The 24,490-nt window shown below is 41.9% G+C and overlaps 1 protein-coding gene across 1 annotated transcript in view; it reads right to left on the minus strand.

Moving 5' to 3' along the window:
- The window catches only part of LOC132382002 (endothelin-converting enzyme 1-like), a 314,075-nt gene that overhangs the window by 185,403 nt on the left and 104,182 nt on the right, over positions 1-24,490 (minus strand). The window lies entirely within an intron of this gene.

Here is a 24,490-nt window from a genome sequence, read left to right on the forward strand (position 1 = left end):
TTTCACAAAAAACATCGAGGGCCCCGAGGACAGGGGTTCCCAACCTGGGGTGCACTGACCGCTCGGTAAGACTCCATGTCACAAAAAAAAGGGTTGGGAACCCATCCAATCCCCTCAGCTGCTGCTGTTAAGTTAACAAATTTCATGACACATGCTGGTGATATAAACCTGAACACCACACACAAAATGCTGGTGGAACACAGCAGGCCAGGCAGCATCTATAAGGAGAAGCACTGTCAACGTTTCGTCAGAACTAACTGAAAGGAAAGAGATTTGAAAGTAGTGGGGGGAGGGGGAAATGCGAAATGATAGAAGACCGGAGGGGGTGGGATGAAGCTAAGAACTGGAAAGGTGGATTGGCGAAAGTAACTTTTCTAACATTGAACATTGACTTCTCTAACTTCTGTTAATGCCCCTCCTCCCCTTCTTACCCCATGCCTGACAATATTTAGTTGTTTTTTTCTCCCTCTCCGCCCATCACTCTTCCTGTTGTCGATCTCCCTCTGGTGATCTCCCTCCATCTCACTCTGTTCTCCTCTCCCCCTCCCCCTTTCTTTCTCCAGAGGCCTCCCATCCCTTCTTCAGCTCTGTATCACTTTCGCCAATCACCTTTCCAGCTCTTAGCTTCATCCCACCCCCTCCGGTCTTCTCCTATCATTTCGCATTTCCACCTCCCCCCCCCCCCACTACTTTCAAATCTCTTAGTATCTTTCCTTTCAGTTAGTCCTGATGAAGGGTCTCACCAGAAATGTCAATAGTGCTTCTCCTTATAGATGCTGCCTGGCCTGCTGTGTTCCACCAGCATTTTGTGTGTGTTGCTTGAATTTCCAGCATCTGCAGATTTCCTCGTGTTTGCGCGATATAAACATGATTCTGATTCTGACTTGAAACGTCGACTGTTCATTTCCTTCCACAGATACTGCCTGACCCACTGAGTTCCTCCACTTGTGAGCTGCTCCCCTAGCACACCAAGTCTTTCAACCTCACAGTCTCAGAAGATATACGAGTCTGCAGATGCTGGAGTATAGATAGGCACACAAGATGCCAGAGGAATTCAAGCAGAATCAGTGGAGGGAAATGGACAATTGTCATCTCGGGCAGAGACCCTTTATCAGGACTGAAATGCAAAGGGGGAGCTCGTCAGTTTCAAAGGTGGAAGGAAGGGGTGGAGTGAAAGCTGGCAGGTGATAGGTGGGTCCAGGTGAGAAGAGGAGAGTGCATTTAATGACAGAAGCTGTGAGGTGACAGGTGGAGGTGACAATGGGCTGTGGACATGGAATGAAGTGAGGAAGGTGAGGAGAGCAGATAGGAATGGTAGGGAAAGGGCAGATTGGGTGATGGGCAGATAAATGAAAGGAAAGAAACGGTGAACGTTCTGAGATCCTGAGACGTGTCAGTTTTTCAAATCCCAGTAACTCATCCAATACTCTTTTTAATCAATGCCATTTCTTTCATCTCCTCGTTCAGTCTAGACCTATAGACTGATTTTACTTACAGTTCTCTGTGTCTTCAAGCATGAAGACCGACAAAATGCTTATTTAATTTCTCAGCCATTTCCTTATTTTTAATATAATTCCTCCTGTTTCAGTCAGTGAAGGACTCAGGTTAATTTTAGCTGATCTTTTTACTTAAACGCATCTGCAGAAACCTTCACACTTCGTTTCTACGGCTCCTACTCACCTTTCCATCTCCTTAATAATGGCTACACCCTCTTTGATGAATTCTGAAATATTCCGTTTCTCAGGTTTACTGCTTTAGTTGGAAATATTGTATGACTTTTGCCACATCTAATAGTATCTCTAACTTGTAAACCAGGTATTAACTCTTCAAACATTTACCCTCATACCTTTTAATGTGTTTTCCCAATCTATCACTGCTAATGTAAGCTTCACGTCCTTACAGTGGCTTTTTACAAAATTAAGACCCTAGTTTCAGACTGAACTAGATCACTTACAATTTTTATATAAGCCATCATATTATGATTGCTATTCCTGAAGGGCGTCCTAACTACCAGATCATCCATTCTCACTCCACAATAATAAATCAAAATATACCATTTCCCTTATTGGTTTGATAAGATATATTTCTATAAAAACATCACTAATGCACACCACAAATTCATTCTGCAAAATTCTCATTTATGATTGGCTTGACAAGAGTATATGTAGATTACAATCCTACATGATTATTGTATTACCACTGTTGCATACATCCCTAATATATGACTTCCCTGAATTACTGTCACTGGTTGGGGTCTTATATAAAACTCTTACCAATGACTGCTCTTCTTGCTGTTTCCCTGCTCCACCCAAACTGATTGAACTGCATTTTCTGAGCTAAGATCCCTCCTCTCTATTTTCTTTATCCCTTTCTTCAGTATCAGTTCTATTCACATTCCTTTTCCCCTTTATTTCTCTCTTCCCTGGGATGGATAATTCCCAGACTTGACAATCTTGTGACTACGTCTCTGTAATAGGAATGACATTGTATCCATTTATCTCCTAGTGTGCTATTATGAACAGCATGATTTCAGATAAAGAGCTTTCAGTTTTGACCATTTCTGCCTGCTTTGACTATAATTGGAGGCATCTTCCAAAATCTGTATGCTCTGCCCCTCCTAATGCATTCTGATTATTAATAACCATTTTGTTAATTTGCACCCTCACTTTGTCCTTTCTTTTACACACTTACTGGCCACCTTACTAGGTACCTCCTGTACCTAATAAAGTGACCACTGGCTGTATGTTTGTGGTCTTCTGCTGCTTCAGTCCATTCACTTTAAGGTTCGACATGTTGTGCATTCAGAGATGCACTTCTGTACACCATTGTTGGAATGCATGGTTACTTGAGTCATTATCACCTTCCTGTCAGCTTAAACCAGTCTGACCATTCTCCTCTGGCCTCTCACATTAGCAAGGCATTTCACTCAGAGAATTGCCACTCACTGGATGTTCTTTTTCTGTTTTTTTGCATCATTCCAGTATCTTTCAGACCCACGACCACTACCAACTAGATTCTCGAAGGACGACAACAGCAGATACCTGCGAACACTACCACTTAGAAATCCCCCTCCAAGTCACTCACCATCCTGACTTGGAAACATATCACTGCCGCTCCTTCATCTTTGCTGGGTCAAAATCAAGAAATTCCCTCCCTAACAGCACCATGGTGTACCTACACCTCAGGGACTGCAGCGGTTCAAGAAGGCAGTTCGTCACCACCTTCTCGAGGGCAACTAGGGACGGGCAATAAATGCTGGCTTAGCCGGTGACAGCCACATCCTGTAAATTAATAAATAAATAAAATTCTCTGTAAACTTCAGAGACTCTATTGAATTATTTCATGGTTAAAGTCACTTAGATCACTTTTCTTTCTCATTCTGATGTTTGGTTTCTAAAGTGGCCACTGAGTGTATCTGTGTAAGCTCTCCGTGGTTGGAACTCTTCCTTGCTACTTAGATCAAAGCTTCATCTATATTCCACGTTTAATGATTCATTGGGACACTGGTCCCACCCAGGTTCCTTTGAAACCCTTCCCAACAAAATAGTTTCCACTTTGCTTAGTACTTGTGCCAAAGGCTCCCAAAATCAAATCCATTTCTCCTAACCATTGATGAAAAATGTGCAGAGAAGATTCACCAGATGTTGCCCAGATTGCACAACATTTTCTTTATCCAATTTAGGTTATTGATTCCTACATACATAGACCATAACAAATGGACCTTTTCTTTTTTATTCCATTTTCTCCAACCCTGAGGCGATGTCCTTAACCCCGCCACTGCTAGAAAATACAAGGACTCATACTCCACTGAAGGATATTTCTCCCCCAACTATTCTGTACCTATAACTATGACATTTCTTTTCACTCTTGAATGCTCATATACCACAGCACTGTGATTAGTTTCCTTTCTTCCCCTGCAGTCTGTGCTCTTGTCCACACAGGTTGCAAACCCCTTATACCTTTTGGACATTGCCGAAGGCCGAGACTCGTGCAACACTACCCCTTCTTCTGTCATTTGTTGCCACACATAGCTTGTCTCTTTCGACAGCGTAATCCAAAAACATTTAGAATGAAGAATGTGACTGTGTCCTGAAGTATTGAATTGAATAGAATTGACTTTATTAATTACATCCTTCATATACATGAGGAGTAAAGATCTTTATGTTACATCTCCATCTGAATGTGCAATGTGCAATTTATAATAATTTATAATAAATAGTATTCAATACATACACACACACACACACACACACACACAAAAGTGCTTCTCTCACGCTCACATTTCAGTGTTTAAAATTTCTGACTCTGCCTCATCAACTCTCTGAAGTTCCTGAAACTGCAAAAACTCAATTAAATCTTGCTCTGTCTGGGAAATACCCTGTTTTCCATCAAGTCCCATATACCACAATCACGCACATCATCTTTTGTTCCACATCTGTCTTAAAATATTTATTTAGCATAATCGAATTATTTAATTCTGTCACATCCACTGAAGCCCCTTACTGAGCAAGGTCCACAAGCTGTGATCATGGCGCTCGCTGAATGCTGTGCTAAGCGCATACACACACGGCTTTCAGATGGCAGCACAGAGACAGTTTCCCAGGTAACCTGATTCAATTAACCAATCACCTGGAAGACTACTAGTTGCTTGTTTACCATTTCACACAACTGCAATTTAAAACTAAATGGTTAAGATAATTTAGCTATGAACTAAACTAAATAAATAGTTTCAGAGTAAAGTTAAAAACATTTCCTTACTCTCTCCACGAGTGCTGCACTCAGAGAATGCTGTGCTGAAAAAGATACTGTGCTCTGATTAAATTTAATTTTGCACCAGTTCAACTGAAAATTTCAGCTCTTCTTATAGCTGATGAAATACTCCCAAAAATAGGTTATCTTAGTAACTTAGGAGCTGCTGCGGTCCATTTATATACGGCAAAATCTCACGAATAGTAACATAATAATGACATATTAGGGATAAACCTAGTCAGGTCACTTAGGCAAATGCCTTTGATCTTCTTTATTTGGTGCCATTGGGCCTGGGAGGGCAGACTGGGCCAGATTTAATACTTCATCCATAAAATGATGGTGCAGCTCTGTTCTGGTGCACTGGTGGAATGTGCGTTGAGATATCAATATGGAATTTGAATCTCAAAACTCTTGACTAATGTTAAGGATATCTGTGGGGTATCACTAAACACAACCAAACATCATTTATCTAGACACCTGGTAATTGTTGTTTGAGTTTTAATTATGAGAGAGTTATGAAGGAGAGATCTGAATTCAGCTATAATTTCAGATATTCTAGTACATTGTTAATACAATGATAGAATGTGCAACTCATAACTCAGACCTCGGAACTGACTGATGCAACTTCAAGTTCAATGAATGATTGTAAAATGCAAGAATGTGCCAAAAATTTTGCAGATGGGTGAGACCTCAAAGACAGCAGTGAGGGAATCTACTGTGAGCTGGGATTGGAGTGGAAACCAGGACAACAGGAAAAATCTTTACATTTTTGAATGAAGCAATGCAAACTTTTTTTTTAGCAATTTGATTTGGAGTTTTCAGGAAATGGGAACTTAACCAGAGGATTTTCTCTGTGCCAGCAGAAGGGAAAGGAAAAAAAAATAATGTTAACTATATTTTGGAATAGAATGCATTGCTGATAAAATTCAGAGAGAGATGTACGTCAAAAAGTGGACAAGGAAACTTACTGCTGCTTAGCACGGTCATCCTGCCTTAGCTGATGTGCCAGAACATATACAACTTTAACACCAGTAGGAAGAAGCAGTGAGAATGGGTGTCCTTATCCATCACCAGCAGTAGCACAGTAACATCACCGCTCATAGAGAAGCCTGAGCCCTGCCAAGTTCTGACCGCAGTAGGCTTGAAAGAACTGCACATGTAGTGGTTAGCACAATCCCTTTACAGGACCAACTGTAAGATCAGGGTTTGATTCCCATCATTGCCTGTAAGGATTTTGGACGTTCACTCCACGGCTGCATAGGTTTCCTCCAGGTCTCCAATTTGCTCCCTCGTTCCAAAGATGTATGGTTAGGGTTAGTAAGTGATGGAATAGTGGAGCAGACTTGATGGGCTGAATGGCCTAATTCTGCTCCTGTGTCTTAAGGTCTTATCATCTTATCTTATAACCAGTAAGAGAGGTCGATTAATTTGAGCTTGTCCTTAACAGAGGTGTATCTGCCCGTGACAGTATTAGTAGAAGAGTTTACCATTCTCCCTGTGGATACAAAGTCCAGATTCACACAGAGGACGTCTACCGTCATCTGTCAGTACAAAATGGGAAGGTTCAGAAAAGATACCACAGCTCAATATTGAACTGATGCTGAGAGCTATCAAAAATGGAGCACTGTATTCCACCGCCATCACCAACCCCATAGGTTGGCATATTACTCACTCCAACACTGGCATCAAGTCAGGAGAAGGGTACTGGTTCAACAAAGAGCAATGAAGAGCATGCTAGTTGCAGAACCGGATATGCTGAAAGTGATACATCATCCTGCAAAGCTACAATAGAAAGTTATCTTCATGTGAAACTGCAGAAGTACGCCGCCTTACAATGAACTCACAACTAAAAAATCTCAAAATTCAGCCGTGACATGTCATGAATGATGGCGGAGGAATAACTGACTGATGAGGAGAGGATGTAAAAGATGAAGTAGAAGTGCTTGTAACTGTCTTCAACCAGCAGTAATGTGGGATAAATCATTTTTGCCTCCCTTGAGTCTTTTTCATCACAGAAGTAAAGCTTCAGCCAATTGGATTCACTCCATGATATTGGGAAATATCTGTAAATGGAGCAGTGATTGAGTTGCTGAAATTATGCCCCAGATCTAACAAATGGATTCAGTACAACAATAGCATGAAATGAAAGTTACCTCGGTCTGTCTCGGAAAAGGCAGGACAAATGTAGTGTGATCAATTATTTCTTCATTGGTCAACTACAATCCTCAGGACAGCCTCAGTTCAAACAGGATCAGAACTGCTGAGTTTCATATGTGAGGCTTGAGTACCTGTTATTGTGTTTGGACCATAAGACCATAATACAAAGGAGCAGAAGTTGGCCATTCGGCCCATCGAGTCTGCTTCGCCATTTCATCATGAGCTGATCCAATCTCCCCTTTAGTCCCACTCCCCCGCCTTCTCACCATAACCTTTGATGCCCTGACTACTCAGATACCCTATCAATCTCTGCCTTAAATACACCCAATGACTTAGCCTCCACTGCCACCCGTGGCAACAAATTCCACAGATTCACCACCCTCTGGCTAAAAATTTTTTTTTCACATCTCTGCTCTGAATGGGCGCCCTGCAAACCTCAAGTCATGTCCTCTTGTACTAGACTCCCCCATCATGGGAAACAACTTTGCCACATCCACTCTGTCCATGCCTTTCAACATTCGAAATGTTTCTATGAGGTCCCCCCTCATTCTTCTAAACTCCAAAAAATACAGTCCAAGAGTGGTTAAATGTTCCTCAAATGTTAACCCTCTCATTCCTGGAATTATTCTAGTGAACCTTCTCTGAACCCTCTCCAATGTCAGCACATTCTTTCTTAAATAAGGAGCCCAAAACTGCACACAGTATTCCAAGTGAGGTCTTACCAGTGCCTTATAGAGCCTCAACATCACATCCCTGCTCCTATACTCTATTCCTCTAGAAATGAATGCCAACATTGCATTTGCCTTCTTCACCACCGACTCAACCTGGAGGTTAACCTTAAGGGTATACTGCACGAGGACTCCAAAGTCCTGTTGCATCTCAGAACTTTGAATTCTCTCCCCATTTAAATAATAGTCTGCCCGTTTATTTCTTCTACCTAAGTGCATGACTGTACACTTTCCAACATTGTAATTCATTTGCCACTTCTTTGCCCATTCTCCCAATCTATCCAACTCTCATTGCAGACTCTCTGTTTCCTCAGCACTATTGGCCCCTCCACCTATATTTGTATCATCAGCAAATTTAGCCACAAAGCCATCTATTCCACAATCCAAATTGTTAATATACAACGTAAAAATAAGTGGCCCCAACACGGACCCCTGTGGAACACCATTGGTAACCGGCAGCCAACCAGAATGGGATCGCTTTATTCCCACTCTCTGTTTCCTGCCAATCAACCAACACTCTATCCATGTACGTAACTTCCCCGTAATTCCATGGGCTCTTATCTTGTTCAGCAGCCTCATGTGCGGCACCTTGTCAAAGGCCTTCTGAAAATCCAAATACACAACATCCACTGCATCTCCCTTGTCTAGGCTACTTGTAATTGCCTCAAAAAATTGCACTAGGTTTGTCAGGCAGGATTTTCCTTTAAGGAAACCATGCTGAGTTCTGCCTATCTTGTCATATCACTCCAGGTACTCCGTAACCTCATCCTTGACAATCAACTCCAACAACTTCCCAACCACTGATGTCAAACTAACAGATCTATAATTTCCGTTTTGCTTCCTTGGCATCTTCTTAAATAGCGGAGTGACATTTGCAATCTTCCAGTCCTCCGGAACCAGGCCAGGATTTATCGACTTTTGAAAGATCATTGCTAATGCCTCCGCAATCTCCACTGCTACTTCCTTCAGAACATGAGGGTGCATTTCATCTGGTCCAGGACATTTATCTACCCTTAGACTATTCAGTTTTCTGAGTACTTTCTCTGCCGTAACTGCGCATATTTCTCTTCCCTTACACCCTTGAATGTCCAGTATATTGCTGATGTCTTCCTCAGTGAAGACTGATGCAAAATACTCGTTCAGTTCCTCCACCATCTCCTTAACTCCCATTACAATTACTCCAGCATCATTTTCTATCAGTCCTATATCTACTCTCACCTGTCTTTTACTCTTTATATACTTGAAAAAGCTTTTAATATCCTCTTTGATATTATTTGCTAGCTTCCTTTCATAGTTCATCTTTTCCCTCTTAATGACCTTCTTAGTTTCCTTTTGTAAGCTTTTAAAAACTTCCCAATCCTCTGTCTTCCCACTAATTTTTGCTTCCTTGTATGCCCTCTGCTTTTACTTTGGCTTTGATTTCACTTGTCCGCCACGGTTGAATCCTTTTTCCATTTGAAAATGTCTTCTTTGGAATATATCTGTCTTGCACCTTCCTCACTTCTTGCATAAACTCCACCCACTGCTGCTCTGCCATCCTTCCCGCTAGTGTCCCTTTCCAGTCAACCTTGGCCAGTTCCTCTCCCAGGCCACTGTAATTTCCTTTACTCCACTGAAATACCGACACATCAGATTTCGGCTTCTCTTTCTCAAATTTCACAGTGAATTCAATCATGTTATGATCACTGCCTCCTAAGGGTTCCTTCACCTCAATCTCTCTAATCACCTCTGGTTCATTACACAATACCCAATCTAGTATCCCCTAGTGGGCTCAACAACAAGCTGTTCCAAAAAGCCATCTCGTAGACATTCTACAAATTCTCTCTTTTGAGATCCAGTGCCAACCTGATTTTTGCAATCAACTCGCATGTTAAAATCCCCTACAATTATCATAACACTGCCCTTCTGGCAAGCCTTTTCTATTTCCTGTTGTAATTTGTAGTCCACATCACTGCAGCTGTTTGGAGGCCTGTAGATAACTGCCATCAAGGTCTTTTACCCCTGCAATTTCTCAGCTCAACTCATAAAGATTCTGTACCTTCCGATCCTATGTCAACTCTTTCTAATGATTTAATATCATTTCTTACCATTAAAGCCACGCCACCCCCTCTACCTACCTGCCTATCCTTCTGATACACTGTGTATCCTTGGACGTTCAGCTCCCAGAGACATACATCCTTTAGCCACGTCTCAGTGATGGCCACAATATCATACCTGCCAATCTGTAACTGTGCAACAAGATCATCCACCTTATTCCTTATGCTGCGTGCATTTAAGTATAACATCTGAAGTCCAGTATTTGGTACTTCTTGCTTTGATTGCACTGCAACTCATCCCAATGGCTGCAAATTTGCTCCATCACCTGCCTGTCCTTCCTGACATCCTTACTGCTCACTACCTTAGATCTATTTCTGTTTTCCCTCTCCTTCACTCCATCATTCCAGTTCCCATCCCCCTGTAAAGTTAGCTTAAACCCTCCCTAACAGCTCTATTAAACCTTCCCGCCAGGATATTGGTCCCCCTTGGATTCAAGTGTAACCCGTCCTTTTTGTACAGGTCACACCTGCCCCAAAAGAAGTCCCAATGATCCAGAAACTTGAATCCCTGCCCCCTGCTCCAATCCGTTAGCTATGCATTTATCCTCCACCTCATTCCATTCCTACTCTCACTGTCGCGTGGCACAGGCAATAATCCCGAGATTACTACCTTTGTGGTCCTTCTTCTCAACTGCCTTCCTAACTCCCTATATTCTCCTTTCAGGACCTCTTCCCTTTTCCTATCTATGTCATTGGTACCTACATGTACCAAGACTTCTGGCTCCTCACCCTCCCACTTCAGGATATCTTAGACGTGATCAGAATCATCCAGGACCCTGGCACCAGGGAGGCAAACTACCATCCGGGTCTCCTGATTGCATCCACAGAATCGCCTATCTGACCCCCTAACTATCGAGTCCCCTATCACTACTGCCTTCCTCTTCCTTTCCCTACCCTTTTGAGCTACAGGGCCAGACTCTGTGCCGGAGGCGCGGCCACTGTTGCTTCCCCCAGGTAGACTGTCCCCACCAACAGTTCTGTTTAAAGCACCATGTGACTGGATTTGACCAAAAGGAGCTCTGAAATAACTGAAGTTAATAAACATCAATGGAAAGAGTCACAACTAACACAAAGGAAATGTCCCGGTAGGGGCTCAGCCTGAAATGTCCACCATTCTTTGCTTTCACAGATGCTGCTTGATGCGCTGAGTTCTTCCAGCACTTTGTTCTTTGCTGAAAATTGAAATGGTTCATTTTGTTAGAGACCAAACATCTCAGTCACAGAATATTACTGTAAGAGTACTGCAGGACCTCATCTGCAAGTCCTCATGTACTAGAGTCCAGCACAGCCTGCTGTAGGACCAGGATACATGCATGGTTTAATGTAGGAAGTAGCACTTTTGTCAAGGAATCGATACCTCTAACAAAAGAGAAATGAATCACTGTCCGCCTTCACCCTTGTATTTTCATTATCTCCCATTGTCAATATCCTATTTGATCATAAAGTCAATTGATTCAACCACGTATACACTCAGCGGCCACTTTATTAGGTACCTGCTGTAGCTAATAAAGTAGCCACTGACTGTATGCTTGTGGTCTTTTGCTGCTGTAACCCATCCACTTCAAGGTACAATGTGTTTTGCACTCAGAGATGCTCTTCTGCACACCACTGTTGTAACATGTGGTTATTTGAGTTACTGTCAGCTTTTACCGGTCTGGCCAATCACCTCTCACCTCTCTTATTAACAAGGCATTTTGCCCACAAACTGTCATTCACTGGTTTTTATCTGTCTCTGTAAATTCTAGAGACTGCTATGTGTGAAAATTCCAGGGTATCAGCAGCTTCTGAGATACTCAAACCACCCCATCTGGCACCAACAAATATTTTCACAGTCAATGTCATGTAGATCACATTTCTTCCCCATTATGATATTGTGACTGGACAACCTCTTGGTCATATTAACATGCTTTTATATATTGAGTTGCTGTTACATGATTGGCTGATTAGGTATTTGCATGTATGAGCAGGTGTACAGGGGTACCTAATAATTTGGCCACTGAGTGTATATTGTGATAAATGACTCACTTCCTGATGACCTAGAGCTTTTCCAGATTTGAGCTGAGACTACTCTCCAATTGTCTGGATGAATGCAGCTCCAACAAGGGAGAGAATAAAATGAGATTGGTGTAACTTTAATGTAAATTGGTAGTTGATGATCAGCATGGACTCGATCAGATGAAAGGCTTATTCCTGAGTATTACACTGTAATTGTCAAGATCCTGAAACCACCCACAGTAAAACATCCAGCTTGACAAGTGGCGGTGGGTTTCTATTAGCTGAAGAACTTCTAGAGTCCTTCTTGTAGAGGTCCTCCCTAGCTATCTCTTTGTGAGTGAATTCCATAATTTAGACCCAATGATGTCAGAGTATTCTCTTGCATTTTCAATTAAAGATGATGTGAGATTCAGATGGTGGTACAGTATTCCTTTTGGACTGCTTCTCCACTGATGCATATTCACTGTCCAGGCCCAGGGGGCCTTTCACTTTTTGTAACCAAACCCAGTTTTCTAACATAGCAACTGAAACCTCTAGAGATCAAAGATTTTTTTTTGAGTAGGATAAATGCCCAACCAATATTCTTTGTTTAGCTTGCTGTCATAAACAGGAGCCAGTCTTCAGTCCTTGATATACTAATCAGTCTTAAGTTAAAAGGGCAGCTTTGGAAACAAATACCCTGTCTATAGAACACAGGACACTGGCCCACAGCTCATAGAACTCACACAAAATGCTGGTAGAATGCAGCAGGCCAGGCAGCATCTATAGGGAGCAGCACTGTTGACATTTTGGGCTGAGACCCTTCGTCAGGATGAAGGGTCTCAGCCTGAAATGTCGACAGCGCTTCTCCCTATAGATGCTGCCAGGCCTGTTGTGTTCCACCAGCATTTTGAGCGTGTTGCTTGAATTTCCAGCATCTGCAGATTTCCTCACGTTCACAGCTCATGGGCTGATTTCTCAAGAGTGCAAGTGTAAAACAATGGCTTTATATAATTAGGCTTGTTCCAAACCAGACTTTGTGTTTAAGTTGTTTAGTTCAAGGAAGCTTGCAGACCAGATTGATATTATCACTTAGCACATCAAATAGCTGATCTGTTAATAGTTGGAAGTTACTCAGCATTAACTGTGGGAATCTGTGAATTCTGTTTCCAGAAGCTGTTAGCCTGTTTATGTAAAAAAGGTAGCTGAAAAAAATAATATACACATGAAGTCACTCATATGGCAGAAAATAACAGTATAAATGTAGAAGGTAGTGGGGCTTACAACACTGTGTAAATGTCTTAGGCACATATACATAGCTAGAGTTAATTGGACTGTTAAGGGAAGAGGAAAAGACAGGAAGTCAAGTTACAGTTTCAAAAAGAGCACTAAACTGTACACAGATGACGACAGATCTAATTGTGATAAGAGTGACACAGGACTGAGCAGCTTTCAGATTTACAGTGTGAAAACAAACAATAGACAAGAAATATGGCTTATACCCAATGTGGACGGCAAATTAATGTAATGGAATTGGGCACTGGGTCAGCTGTTTCAGTCATTTCACAAAATGCATTTGAACAGCATTTCAAAGATACTAAACTGAAGCCTGTGGATATCCAACTAACAACTTATAATGGAGAAAATAAAACTCCTGTAGGAATGACATTTGTAACAGCCAGATACAATAACCACTAAGCCATCATGTGTTACATATAGAAGGGCCAGCATTGTGGGGATGTGATTGGCTGAGACAATTACAATTTCAATGGAGATCCATCCATCATTTGCATGCCACATATCTTGCAAGAGAGTCAACTGAAAGGAAATTAAGGAAGATACCAGATGATGCCACAGAAGTGTTCCCTATAGCCTCCACTAAAACCTTGTACACTGTTCATGTGCAGAGAAGCCTCTTCACGAGGATTGGTGATCCAGAACACCTGGTCAATGACAAAGGATGACAGTTTGTTGTGGAAGTTTCAATCATTACTGAAAATGAATGGAATAAGACAATTGCATCTGCACTGTCCCACCTAGCTACAAATGGGTTGACAGAAAGGTTTCTCCAGAGTCTAAAGAATGCACTGCACACTAAACCAGAAGCTTGCAAATTTCTTCCTTGCATATTGCAATGCAGCGTACTCCCCAACCAACAACTCACCAGCTATGCTGTTTCTGGGATGTCCCTTTCGCTCACACTTGGATCTCCTCAAACCTAATCTCAGGAGGAGAATGCAGAACAAAAGGCTGAGACAAACTGAGGGCTCTTCAAGTGAGGAGGTTCGACGTTCCTCTCCTGGACATGCAGTCCTGGCAAGGGACTTCAAAGGTGATCAAAAGTGGGTACTTGGAAAGATTAAGGACAGAACTGGATCTCTCTCCTACACAGCGAAGATTGAGTCTGATGTCATCTGGAGGTGACACACCGATCAGTTGAGAGAACAGAGTCAATTGTTAGAGAAGAAAGATGCCCAGAACTGTCAAAACCACCTCCTGGAGTCCCAGGGTCAACTCATATAACGACCAAGGAGGGGGCCTCAGAACCTGAGATTATTTCACAGCCACAAATCTCACCTGCCAAGCAAAGTGAACCCCCCCCCCCACCCACCGTCAGGAAAGATGTTATCCCACAGGAGTAAGAAAACCTCCACAGCAATTACTTCTTTAGGCTTGAATGGGACAACTCAAAATTGACTATGCTGCAGATGTCTGTGTAGTAGCTGTATTATATGGTATATGAGTTGAGATTCTGTGTTGTGCTGGGGTTTATATCTAAGCAGGAGTGTTGTGTATTAATATTTCAGTAATATTGTAAATATATTGTTTAATTAATCTTTCTTTGTTTGATTACCTAGTCCAATATGGGTTATATGTAAAAGTAAGTGAATGGCATATGTCATTACACTGTCGCGTCATATGTGGACAACTCACTAAGAAAGCTATTGTGCATGTTATTCCTGGCTCCATGCTTTATTTTTTAATTAGTTTTATGTTTTGGAGTTACAAAACATAACCAAAGAGAATGAGAGAAGAGGAAGGGAGGAGGAGTGATGGAGGGGGAAGATTGTGGGTGCAGGGCACTAATGGTGAAAGTGCTGAGTGAGAGTGGCCAAGGAAGCAAGATGGTGCACTTTTGTGTTTGTGTATATACTGTAGATCTAAATGTGTCTGCATCTAAGTGCGTGTCATGTTTGTATGTGTGTGTGTCTGTTTACGTGTGCACATGTGCACTTGTGTATATGTGTCTAATTGTGTGTATAGGTCTGGGTGTGGTATCTGGGTACTTGCATATGTGGACGTTGTCATGTACGTGTGTGTTTGTACATAATCCTGCTTGTGTAAATTTATGTGTATGTGTCAGATTGTGTTTATGAGTGACTGTCCATGTGTGAATGTCTGCGTGTATGTTTATGTTTTTGCTGCAATGGGCTGGGTTGACAAGACCCAAAACATCCAAACAAATCCGACTGACCAGGAAACAATGTAATAAGCATACAAGCACAATAATGTAACATAAGCCTAAATTCTTGTCATAAGATTGATAGCACAAAAAACCCCGCTAAATACTACGGAGTAGATTACAAAGATTTCAGGGCTCATGATTTGTAGTCTCCACTTGATTGTTGCTGCTATCGGGGGAACTAATTTTCGCTGTTATTGGGGAAACTCTGATTTCTGACGAGTGCAACCACCCTGGGTCTGAGTACAATTCCTCTGGACTAAGTGAAGTCCGAAGAACTGAGTGAAAGGTGCCTTAATAAATAGGGGTTCAGTCCACAAGCATAGCAAGACACACAAACTATTTGATCTTTTGTTCTCATGCCACTAACTTGACATTGTTTCTTTCATTCAAATAACTCTTGTTCAGCAACAGATAGCATTCTGATAGCATTATGCCTTTGGCCAGAGAGACTTTGTTGCTATCGGCAAACATTTAACAAACCTACAGTCTTGAATTTGTCGAGGCAGCTTGATACCTTGCATGCTGCAAGCTCACGAAGAGCTAAAGTGTCTCTTGGAGCTGTTCAGACTGTCATCTAACACTTTACAAAATGTAATACATCCCAGCACATTTGCATGTGTGTGTTTTTGCATGTACATGTTTGTGTAGACAGTGTCTGATTTTGTATGCATGTGCATTCAGTTTTGTATATTGATTAAAATAGGAAGGTGGTTGGGAAACAGGAATAAGAGAACTTAGTTTTGTATGAGCCCAGTATTTGGTACATGGAATAACATACTCTGCAAAAGTTATATATATATATATATATATATATATGTGTGTGTGTGTGTGTGTGTGTGTGTGTGTGTGTGTGTGTGTGTGTGTGTGTGTGTGTGTGTGTGTGTGTGTGTGTGTGTGTGCGTGTGTGTGCCAAAGACTTTTGCACAGTACTGTATTAGGAATGGTCAAAAAACAGCAAGAAGAATGACAGGAAGATGGGGTGATTAGAATACATTCCTCTGCCTTTGATTCCTGTGTGACAATTTATTCATTAACTCAGTATGTGTTTTTAATTTATAGGAATTTTGTTTGTGTTTTGGAACTCTTTTGTGTTTTTGAAATTGTTTGTAATTTGGAAAACTTTTTAAACGAGAAAATCTCTGAGAGTTTTAAATGTGTTTTAAGAATCTTGTCTGGATTTAAGCACGTGTCACTAAAAATAAATGAACTGTTTAAACTACTTTGTTATCTGGACGTATCCCTTCCTTGGTAGGGACAGGGGACCCACTACTCGTATAGTGAGTATTCACAGCAAAACTTGATATGGAAGTTTAACAGGGAAGTGATCTAGCCTTTAGGAGTAGGTAGCTACAGTATAACCCCCCTTTAATGAGGGTTCCCAAAACTATCCATATCGGACAGGGCTGAAGGTCTTTGTGGTCAGCAAACCCAATGTCATGACGCTCCTGTTTTGTTTGGTAGCAGAGTTCATGGACTTGGGTTGGAGTCCTGTAAGGTGCGACCATAGTGTGGTGCATGGAGCTACTGAGCATTGCCACTGGAAGCAGGTTTGTTTCCTGGCTCACTATACTGCTGAAGATCCTGAACTAAATCAGTGCTCCGAACCTGCCTGATTATTGACAAAACAGTCAGCATACCTCACAGACTGTGAATCAACGGATCAGATACTGATCCAATCATACAGGCTTCTATGAAACTGTGAATGGACGGCTGTCTGAACAAATATCTGTAAAGATCTTCTTCTGCTCAGGCGGTCCCTTATGGCCTATGCTGAATTGCTTCCACTCCAGTTGTGAGAGTGGGAGATGTCTCTGTATCTATTAATGTGGAGCAGTTGTTGAACAACAGCTAGCACCTAAACTTGACAGATCAAGGTGTTAATCCACACAAGCTTGCTCACAGGCAAATTCACTCACACGTGAATGCACACACTTACAAAAGCAGACACGCTCTACACCAACATATGCATGCAAATAATAGCCACATGCCAAAGTGCGCACATACAAATGCGTTGGGGTGTATTAAATTTTGTAAAATACTTGATGAAAGTCTGAGCAGCTTCAAGTGACATGTTAACTCTTTGTGAGCTTGCAGCATGCAAGGTATCGGGACGTTTGTACAAGTTAAACCCACTGTTGGTTTGATAAGTGGTTGCTAGTAGTGGCTGGAGTCTTTCTGGCCTTTAGCACAGTGCTATCAGGATGTCTGTTGATGAACATATGAGGTGCTTGAATGAAAGAAACCAGGTTGAGTCAGAGGCATGGGAACAAAAAAAAATCAAATAGTTTATCTGGTCTCAGTGTTTCTTACTGTGCTTGTGGATTGAACTCCTGTTTATTGAGGAATCTTTCACTTGGTTCTTGGTGCTTCACCTAGACTGGAGGAATTGTAATCGGTGCCAAGGAGACCCAGAGTGGTTTCATGAGTCGGAATTCAGAGATCCCCCAACAACAAACAAGTCCTTTGACAGTAGCAACAACCAAGTGGCTGAAGACATGGTGCAGGAGGGAGGGCTTCACATTTATAGATAATTGGGCAGTTTTCCACTGAAGGTGGGACCTGTTCTGGTGGGATGGTTTACATCTGAACTGTAGGGGGACAAATATTCTTGCAGGTAGGTTTGCTAGAGAGGTTCCAGTGGATTTAAACTAAATACAAGGGGGGGGAGGGGAACCAGAGTGTAGGAACAGATGTATGGGAGAAGTAAGAAAAAGAAGACAGTAAAGTTCTTTGTACTGTTAGAGATAAACAGAGAGGAAGAGGTGGAGAATTTCTTAAATGCATTTATTTTAATGCTAGGAGCATTGTAAGAAATGTGGATGAGCTTAGAGCATGGATTAACACCTGGAAATATGATGTTGTAGCTATTAGTGAAACATGGTTGCAGGAGGGGTGTGATTGGCAACTAAATATTCCTGGATTTCGTTGCTTCAGGTTTGATAGAATCAGAGGGACAAGAGGGGGAGGAGTTGCGTTGCTTGTCAGAGAAAATATTACAGCAGTGCTCTGGCAGGATAGATTAGAGGACTCGTCTAGGGAGGCTATTTGGGTGGAATTGAGGAATGGGAAAGGTGTAGTAATAGGAGTGTATTATAGACAACCTAATGGGGAGCAAGAATTGGAGGAGCAAATTTGCAAGAAGATAGCAGAAATTTTTAGTAAGCACAGGGTTGTGATTGTGGAAGATTTTAATTTTCCATACATAGACTGGGATGGATGGTTTGGAGTTTGTAAAATGTGTGCAGGATAGTTTTTTGCAGCGATACATAGAGGAACCAACTAGAGAAGGGGCAGTGTTGGATCTCCTGTTAGGGAATGAAATAGGTCAGGTGATGGAGGTATGTGTTGGGGAGCACTTTGGGTCCAGTGATCACAATGCCATTAGTTTCAATATAATTATGAAGAAGGATAGGACTGGACCCAGGGTTGAGATTTTTGATTGGAGAAAGGCTAACTTTGAGGAAATGCGAAAGGATTTAGAAGGAGTGGATTGGGACAATTTGTTTTATGGGAAGGATGTAATAGAGAAATGGCGGTCATTTAAAGGTGAAATTTTGAGGGTACAGAATCATTATGTTCCTGTTAGGTTGAAAGGAAAGGTTAAAAGTTTGAGAGAGCCATGGTTTTCAAGGGATATTGGAAACTTGGTTAGGAAAAAGAGAGATATCTACAATAAATATAGGCAGCATGGAGTAAATGAGGTGCTTGAGGAATATAAAGAATATAAGAAGAATCTTAAGAAAGAAATTAGAAAAGCTAAAAGAAGATTTGAGGTTGCTTTGGCAAGTAAGGTGAAAATAAATCCAAAGGGTTTCTACAGTTATATTAATAGCAAAAGGATAGTGAGGGATAAAATTGGTCCCTTAGAGAATCAGAGTGGACAGCTATGTGTGGAGCTGAAAGAGATGGGGAAAATTTTGAACAATTTCTTTTCTTCGGTATTCACTAAGGAGAAGGATATTGAATTGTGTAAGGTAAGGGAAATGAGTAGGGAAGTTATGGAAACTATGATGATTAAAGAGGAGGAAGTACTGGTGCTTTTAAGGAATATAAAAGTGGATAAATCTCCAGATCCTGACAGGATATTCCCTAGGACCTTGAGGGAGGTTAGTGTAGAAATAGCAGGGCCTCTGACAGAAGTATTTTCAATGTCATTAGAAACGGGGATGGTGCCGGAGGATTGGCGTATTGTTCATGTGGTTCCATTGTTTAAAAAGGGTTCTAAGAGTAAACCTAGCAATTATAGGCCTGTCAGTTTGACGTCAGTGGTGGGTAAATTAATGGAAAGTATTCTTAGAGGTGGTATATATAATTATCTGGATAGGCAGGGTCTGATTAGGAACAGTCAACATGGATTTGTGTGTGGAATGTCATATTTGATAAATCTTATTGAATTTTTTGAAGAGATTACAAGGAAAATTGATGAGCGTAAAGCAGTGGATGTTTTCTATATGGACTTCAGTAAGGCTTTTGATAAGGTTCCACACAGAAAATTAGTTAGGAAAGTTCATTGTTAGGTATTAATATTGAAGTAATAAAATGGATTCAACAGTGGCTGGATGGAGATTGCAGTGAGTAGTGGTGGATAACTGTTTGTCAGGTTGGAGGCCGGTGACTAGTTGTGTGCCTCAGGGATCTGTACTGGGTCCAATGTTGTTTGTCATATACATTAATGATGATGGGGTGCTAATTGGATTAGTAAGTATGCAGATGATACTAAGGTAGGTGGCATTGTGGATAATGAAGCAGGTTTTCAAAGTCTGCAGAGAGATTTAGGCCAGTTAGAAGAGTGGGCTGAACGATGGCAGATGGAGTTTAATACTGATAAGTGTGAGGTGCTACATTTTGGTAGGAATAATCCTAATTGGACATACATGGTAAATGGTAGGGCATTGAAGAATTTAGTATTCATCCAATGCAGGCAAGGAAGTTGCCAGACGTAATGATTCTTCGTGCCACTGGATCCTGACTTCTGAGGCCGAGAGAGTGGGATCGTTTCTGTGCAAGACTTTTCCACTTTAATATCTTTCATGCACTGGTGACATTATGCAGCATGCATCTCCCAACTTTCAATTCCTACCAGTCTTCTACAAGCCCTGCGGCGAGGGGGGAGTGGTGAAGCAACAGGTGGAGGCGACCGCTGGGAGTTGTAGTCACAAAACCGCACGTAGGTGACCTTTGGACAATTGGTTGTTCTTCTCTGTACCCAGGGCAACAGAGGAATCCGGCAGCACCAATGGCAACTGAGCAGCCCTTTTCAGGACAGCACTGCTCACCCTTTGATAGGGAGGGGCCTAGAAAAGGTGGCCTAAACATTGCCTGCCTTACAGACAGATAACTGGCCAGCTTGCCGCGGCTGGCAGTTCATCCGCTAATGTGGTTACACTCAAAGGAGAAGAAAGAAACTTCTGTTAGGATCATGGAACGACCGCACACTCGTGGACAGAGGGAAATCAGCAAGACCCCAAAGAAGAACAGCTCTTGTTGCCAAGGAACTTCCACGCTACGACACTGACATCGGAGCCCTAAGTGAAACCAGGCTTGCGGAGGAAGGATCCCTGACTGAAGCCACCAGCGGCTACACTTTTTTTTTGAAAGGAAAAGCGCAAGATGAAGAGAGGATTCATGGAGCTGAATTTGCAGTCAAGTCCAGCATCCTGAAACAATTCTCCGACCTGCCCGTGGAAATCAACAAAAGGCTTATGTGGCTACGTCTGCCCCTCAGGCACAAACAGCACACAACAGTCATCAGCGCTTATACTCCCACCATGACCAGCAAATATGAGACCACTGAACAGTTCTATGCCGACTTTAGCTCTGTTCTATGCTCAGTCCCTGCCAATGACAAACTAATCCTGCTCGGTGACTTCAATGCCTGAGTAGGCTGCGATCACAGTCACTGGGAAGAGGTTCTAGGCAAACTTGGTATTGGAAATATGAACAGCAACAGCTTCTTGCTTCTTAATGTTACGTATTCAGGCAACAATAAATATATGAATTGGCAAGGGTTTCTTATAACAAACAACACGTTTATTAAACACAGAAAACAAACCCCCCAAAAGTAAACAAACACTAACGTAACCGGAAACAGCTGCTGAGCGGCAGCCCAAACAGTTCGTAAAGTGATATTGCAAAAACCGTTCTTAAAGTGATATTCCAAAAACAGTTCTTAAAAGTGGTATTGCCAAAAGTTCAATATGCTCACAGTCCATTTAAAAGGAGAGACTTTATAGGACGATTTGAATTCTCTTTCACGTCGCTTGCTTCGATCCCCGAACTTCCCACGAAGAATTTACGAAACAGAACGGCTTAAAGGCACTGACCTTTCCTTCTCCACTACCTTCAATCCTTTCTAGATAAACCTAGGGATTAACACGAAGATAGTCAACGAAATCCTTCCAAATAAGGATCAAACAAAGGTTGCCCCCGTTTCACCGTAGAAAGCGATTCTCCTCGATCTTTAACTTCCAACTTCCAATCTTCACTCTCCACTGTCTCGAACTAACAGGATCATAAAGAACCTGCTGGCAATGACCTCTTAAACTTTAGGCATTAAATAAAAACTTCATCCTTCAACTAAACTGCGTCATCACTTAAAACACGCAGTGGCATGAAGTCAACTTGGCAAATCCAGCCACGAACTGCCTCTCCTCACAGGGTGGGGTCTACCTTTTATAACCTGTAAAAAAAACCTGTCACATGATCTCTACTGGCGGGAAAATGACGTCATTCCACCCATCACAAGACCATCACCTCAAGACCAGTACAGCTTCAACCCCAGTCACATGACAAGGGCACCACTGTCATGTCTCACGAGTACGTAACATTAGCGAATGTGCAGAATACGATCTCCTCATCACAAACACAGTGTTCAGGCTGCACTCTATCCACTCTCTGTTATGTACGTCCACCAATGCCACCCCTCACGAACGCCTATTCTCTTTTCCCAGGAAGTCTGTCACTGGGACCACCCTACCAGTTTGGCTGACGTCCCCGCGGCCAGTGTTGCTCCGGAAACATGTGAGGAGCAATAAATACTCCCCGCTGGTCGAGAGGGTTCACCTTCTACATGCGAACCCCCAGTATGCTTACGTGGTCTTACCTGATGGGCGGGAGGACACGGTCTCCATCCGCGACCTGGCACCCGCAGGTGCAACAGACCACTACCCTGAAGGCTCTCCGGCAACTATGAACCCTGCACCAGAGGTGACACCGTGCTCACCAGGCCCTACACAGACTCCTCACGACACTTGTATACCGGGCGTTTCGTACGCATTTATTCCAGGCGCCTCGCACATGCATGAGGGATCACTGGCGCCTAGTGGGCAAGAACAAGCGCAACCTCCGTCCCCTGTGCAATCACCAATGTTGCCGGCATCTATGCGATCACAGCCGGTGCTATGTAGATCACAGCAACAGATTCGACCACCTGATAGACTTGACTTGTAAGAAACTTCGCCACATGGGGACTCTTTCAAACAAAGGGGGGGTGAATGTGGTGAACTATGTGCCTGTCTGGACACGCCCCCTGCTGACTGCTCCTGTGGCTCCTCCCACAGGCCCCTGTATAAAGGCGATCTGAGGCCTGACGCTCGGCCTCAGTCTCCAGGACATAGTATGATAGACACTCACTCCTGGTTCCTTCTTCCAGTCAATAAAAGCCGATATCTCGCCTTACGTCTCAGTGTGAGTTATTGATGGTGCATCACACCCAAACACAATTAGATGCAGACACATTTAGACCTGCAGTATATACACAAACACGAAAGTGCACCATCTTGCCTCCTTGTCCACCAACACTCAGTAATTTCACCATTAGTGCCCTGCCACCCACAATCTTCTCTCTCTCTCTCTCTCTCTCTGTTATAATTTAGTTTACGGAAGAAGGAGAGCTCATTTATCAAAGTTTCCTGTAAAGATATGATGTTGGCGGCAGTTGATTTTGAGTAAAACCACTTAAAAATCATTCTGTGTTGTCACAAGTATGCACATTGATAAGGCCACAGTGGAGAATTATAGCAACACCACAGGCAAAGTCCATTTGAAAAAACAGTCACAGAGAGATTTATACTTCTTCCCAAAGGTCGAGCCACTAGCAATCTGCTGATAATACCACCACACCCACTTTGCTAACCAATTGATGATAAACAACTTTCATTTCTTGGACGATATTCTTTTTATAACTGATACATACTAGTATTCAAAAATTATTTTTAATGTCTCATTGCCTCTGACTGCTTGCACCAGAGTGCTATAACACATTCAGTTAGCTGGTTGGCTTGAGGTATGATGCCAGGCTCAGAACGGGAGAACTCCACAATCATGAATGAAATGTGGAGGATCTGAAATAAACTGTTCGGTAAGTGAGAAGTGTGTGACCATCAGTTAGATCACAGGAAACAGAAAAGCATAATATTATGATGAAGTGTATAAGATTCTTTTCCAAGGTCATCAATATGTTTAGCTTCATCAATTGCAGCTTTAATTTAGTGATAGATTTATCTTCTAAATAAAATGTGGTAACATCTCATACTAAAATATTTTTTATTTGTGTTGATGACAGCTGTTGTTTGAAAGCTTAAAACCTTAACATTATCTTGGAACATATACATTACTCTATTGATATTCCACTAGTGTCTTAATGTTTAATTTAGCATCTATTTTGTACCTGTGTAATAGGTATAATTTATGTTAATTTATGTTCATCTTAATCTGCTGTAGGTATGTCCTCTTTTGTGCTGCTGCTGTAAAAACTAATTTTCATGGCATTTATACACTGCGCATGCCTGTAACAGTAATAAACTTGAACTTGAAAGTAACTACCTGCTCCTAATTTAATTCAAGTACACTGTGCTAAATTATTACAATTTAGTTTAAACAGGTTCCTGTTTGAATTTTGTATCTAATAAGATAGTTAAGTTCGTGCTCTTTAAAATTTTGGATCTGATTGATCTCCACTGCTGGAGTTTTCCTTGCCTTGTGTCTTGGCTAATATTCCTTGCATACAGATGGAATAGTCATATTATATTCAACTGGCTGCATTTCATTGGCTGTACGATGTTTTGGGATATCCTGAGTTCAGAGAAAATGCTACAGTCTTTAAATGCAAATCTTGTTTTCTGTTCCATTAACTGGTTGAAACTTACTTCCATGACCTATTCACAACACGGTATCATGCACAGCAAATAAAAGGAAAATTCCAAAGTACGTGGTTATTTCATTATCTCGGAATTATAGTGTTTTTTGTTGTTGAAAACAAGTGTAATAGAGTCCAAATGCTGACACATAGCGATACGTAAATTTACGAAATAATAGCCTTG

This window comes from Hypanus sabinus, chromosome 27, assembly GCF_030144855.1.
Source record: "Hypanus sabinus isolate sHypSab1 chromosome 27, sHypSab1.hap1, whole genome shotgun sequence".
Lineage (NCBI taxonomy): Eukaryota > Metazoa > Chordata > Chondrichthyes > Myliobatiformes > Dasyatidae > Hypanus > Hypanus sabinus.